At 47.0% G+C, this 4,528-nt stretch overlaps 1 pseudogene across 1 annotated transcript; it reads right to left on the bottom strand.

Moving 5' to 3' along the window:
* Nucleotides 1–244: 244 nt before the first annotated feature.
* On the bottom strand, nt 245–2,474 carry LOC116524271 (annotated as a pseudogene). Its single transcript, XR_004257247.1, has one exon. The product of XR_004257247.1 is annotated as an annexin A7-like (transcript).
* Between the last annotated feature and the right edge of the window lie 2,054 nt (nt 2,475–4,528).

The raw sequence follows: 4,528 nt of genomic DNA, 5'->3' as shown, positions 1-4,528 counted from the left end.
GCACATCAGGAGGTAGGTCTGGCTGACTACATTTTAGATGATGAAGGAAAGTGTATCCCTTCTATCCTCACAGACTGTGGAAAGGGGAAGGAGGATAGAGAGAGAACAGGTAGCTCAGGAGCCACACTCTTCTCTGCCTCTACCGTTATTACCTTCCCCACCGATGTGTCAGGAGACAACCTGGCAAGTTGGGAGGTTTTTTGTTGTTGTTGTTGTTGTTTTGTTTTGTTTTTTTTTTTTGAGATTGCTGTGATTTTTCGTTCAATTTGACATCTCGATTAGAATGAAACTAGTAAGAATGAAGCTTTACAAACATTGCAATATTACCGTATCATTGTGATATGGCTTTACATTGATTATATGTAGAGAACAAAGTGACATTAGAATTAAGGCAATAACAACATGTGCAAACCAAGCACATTACCCTGATATGGTCCTTAATAGAAAGCTCTTTTGGTTAGCTGATGGTTGATATTGCTGCATGCAGGTCATTGCTCTGAAGGATAAGCTGTGCATAGCTTCATTCGTTAAAAAAAAAAAAAAATCCCTCCTACTGGCCCACAATAGCCAGAAGAAGTCTTCGGTAATCTCCACTCATGTCATCTGCAATCACTGTGACCAGGGTCTTCTGATACATCTGAGTGAAGATTTGTTTTATTTGTACAAGATCAATCTCACTTTGAGTGATCACAATCCTGACCAGGGTGGAGTCATCTGTGCCAGCACCTTTCATAGTGTAGTAGAGCCTCTCAGCAAAGAAGGCAGGGCAGCTCAGGGCACACTGCAAGATGGTCTTCAAACCACTTTCCACCATCCGGAAAACTCATGGCTCACACTGCTTAACAAATCTCAGTTAGCCATCCTGGAATAAGCCTCCATGGTAGCTCACAGCTGAGGAAAGCTTCTCGTGGCAAGGATCATGTTAAAGCAAGATTCATCAGTCCCTAATCTCCCCTCGCCAGCTCGATAGAGACGCTCAGCATCTTCCTGAGCCATTTGGTGGGTTACACTCTGTTTTCATCACGATTTCCCTGGCACATGGACACAAGTAAGCATTCAAAATGTCCTGAGATATCTGACCTAATGTCCTTTTCAAGGTCTCATCCAAATTCTGACTGATAACATCTGACAATTTCTCAGATTTCCTGATTTGTTCCTGTGCACAAAATTTCAATCAATACACATTCCAGAGTTCCTGCATCGCTTTCCGTAAGCTCCAGGCATCATAATTTGTAGGAGGCATGAATATGGCCAGGATCAGTTCTTCCATATTTCCACTTAACTCTGATTTGAGATCTTTGATTAAATCCTTGCCATATGAGGTCTTAAATGCTGCTTTAATGTTTTGCCTCTGATCATTGGAACGGTTGGCCACCACATCCACAATTGCCTGCTCGTCTGTCCCAAAACCCTTCATTGCCTTATGGAGAATTTCTGCATCTCTCATAGCATTGAAGTTGGCACCTGGTCGGATAGTTCCTTGAGTGCCCTGAGTCATTGTGGCAGGCTGACTAGGGTAAGTAGGCTGTCCTCCAGGATACTGAGAAGGCATCTGTCCTCCAGGAAAGCCACCAGGTAGTGGGACCTGTGCTGGACCACCTCCATAAGACTGTGAAGGTGGCTGTGGATAGCCAGAAACGTCTGCTCCACCTGGTGGGACTCCACATCCATGGCCTGGAGGAACTCCGGGATAGGGTGGAGCTCCCCCTGGCTGCGGGGCACCAGGATAGCCTCCAGGGGCTGGATAACCTCCAGGCGCAGGGTAGCCTCCAGCTCCTGGATAGCCACCACTTGGCACTTGGGGGTAGGCACCTCCCCCCATTGGAGGAAAGCCACTAGGATAAGGATACTGACCAGAAGGGGGAAAAGATGACTCCTGACCTGCAGGAGGATATCCAGGGAAAGGTGGGTAGCCTGTTGGGGGATAGCCTGGGTATGACATTCTGACCCGAGCAGCAGCATCACAGCCAAACCTGGTTGTCTGCCAAGCTGGGAGATTTTAAAGCAAGCAGATGTCAGAAGGCCACAGGGAGTGGCCTTCAGAAGGCTAGAGACAACCTTCTCCAGGAACACTGGGTCCAGGAGAAGCACCCACATGAAGATGTGGAGGTAGTGCAGGAAGTAGGAGGTAGGGGAGTCTGAGACAGCACCTGAGCAGGTGTTGAGAAAGCCAGCAGAAAGGCAGAGGCCTGGAGACAGGACTGAGTGACCACTAGGACAGCTGGCAGGGATCACGGGCTCCAGCAACAGCTCCTGGCACAGCACCCCAGAAAGCAAGATGAGGCCATCCCATCACAGCAGTCATGAGCTCAGGAAGCAGGAGGTGAAGATCCAGGCGATGCCACAGGAACCCAAGGGTCTCCCTTCTGAGCTGCGCAAGGTTCTGGTCAGAAATGTCTGCCACACTGGGATTCAGCAGCCAGAGAGGGCAGTCTTCAGAAGGTTGACATTTACCTGAGTCAGTCCAGTTATCTATGAAAAACAATTTTGATTACCAGATCAAGCTTGACATTTACCAAATTGGATAAAATTTAGGATTTTACCCTCCTGCTTCCCAGTGGAACTGATAAGAAAGAAGATGTTCATTATAAAGAAAAATTTAGCCAGGTGTAGTGGCACATGCTACTTGGGAATGTAAGCTGTTCGAGAGGCTAAGGCAGGCAGATCACTTGAACCCAGGAGTCCAGCCTGAGCAACAGTGAGACAGCCATCTCTAAAAAAAAAAAAAGAAACAAAATTGTAAAAGTTACATTTTTCCCCATCGTTGCATCGTATTGCATTTTCCCCCTCACTGCATTGTAGAGTAAATGTTTCCTCCCTACACGTCACTACACATCCTTTTTATGAAACTTAGAATTATTAATCTCACTGTGGTCTCTGTTTAGCTGCAGAGCTGACTCGTGTGTTACACTCAATGACAACAAATGTTCTTGCACAAGTGGGGAAAGGGTACAAGACTTGGAGTTAGGCAGGCCTGAGTGTGTGACCTGGGCCGCATTATGACTTCTGTGGACTCCGGGCACTTTTACACTTGTGGACTTCTTCCTCCACAAAAAAATTAAATACATTTTACAATTGTGTGGGCATAAAGACAAATCTATTAATATCATATATTAAAACATTTTCTTTAACCTAAAGATTCTTTTCTCTTCTGATATTAAAAGAAATTTTAAAACATTTTAGTGGGCTCCTAAAGGTATCCTGGACCCTGCGCCTGTTGGTGAGGTCGGCCCTGCTTGCACTGTTGCCTGGCACAGGCATGCCTCTTTGCTTGTCTTCCTCATCTGTAAAATGGGGCTGTTGGACTCAATGATGGAGTGCATTCAAGGACTTGGCACCTGGGTAAATAAATGTGGTTTTCCTTTCTTCATCTCCATGGATTTGATTTTCTATTTCTATTTTCGTGATCTTGCTGCATATGTGGTTTTCACTGTGAGTCACCTTCAAAATTCTCTTTGGAAGTAGGTGGAGTATAAATTAGAAATAAAAATTCCTTTTTACTTCCTCAGCACTTAGCACAATGCCGAGCTTTATATTCCCAGTCCTTGTTTGTTGACTGTGCCGGTAAATGGCTCCCTCCCGGCCAACCTCCGCCCACCACCCTGTCCCACCCGGCCTGGCTGCTCTTAGAGGAGGCATCCTTTCTTTCGTTCTTTGGTCTCTTCTCTCTCCCTCTGAATTCTTCTTTCCTTAGTGGCCTGTGCTCATCTGGCTGTCAGAGTGAGGAAGGTGCCCGCTAAATGTCACATGGTGAGCCGGGTAATCTTCCCACAGCCCCACAGGTGCACACCCTGGCCCACCCAGGAGGATGCTGTGGCTCAGCAAGGGATTGCCTCCCTACGTGGTGGGACCGGGATTTGAACCCTGGCCTGTCTGGCCAGGTGGTGGCATGGTGTGTTAAGCCTCCATGGTGTGCAGTTTCTAGCGGTCTGAAATTTCTTGGCACTGCTCAAATAAAACCCTACTGGAAAAGATGGAGGTCCCTCGAGGTGTGTGCTCAGCTTTGTCACCATCGCTCAGGTCCCACCATTCACCCAGCTGGAAGCTTGTGCTGAAACTCTCTTCCTAAATGTTAGATGGCAGCAGTGCCACAAGCAAGGGGGGAGGAACCGGAAGCCACAAAGCTCACACTGGAGATTCAATGGTGTGTCCATCAAGAAGGTGGCCACCAACAAATTTCCTTTATTAGCCAGACTTCAGAGTGCTCGGCTCCAGGACTTTAAGATGGCACCAGAGTATTCAATGAGCTGGTGTATGTGAGGCGCTTACAACAGCTCCTGGCATATGTGTTGGCAAGAGCCGAACCGAATGCACCGACTCATTCAGCACACATTGAGCACCTACTGGGCTGCATGCTGGGAAGATACACATGAATAAAACATCTTCCCACTTATTCAAGAGAAGGCAAAATAAAAATTGCCCCGTGATGGGATAGAATCTGCAATTAAAAAGAAGAGCATGTGCAAGTTTATTTATGTCCTATTACACAAGCTCCTCCATTCTCCACCCCACCCCCACCCTCTCAATC

The sequence above is a fragment of the Sapajus apella genome, unplaced genomic scaffold, assembly GCF_009761245.1.
Source record: "Sapajus apella isolate SASKATOON/1434 unplaced genomic scaffold, GSC_monkey_1.0 scaffold44, whole genome shotgun sequence".
Classification (NCBI taxonomy): Eukaryota; Metazoa; Chordata; class Mammalia; order Primates; family Cebidae; genus Sapajus; species Sapajus apella.
This window is presented reverse-complemented; position numbering and strand designations above follow the sequence as displayed.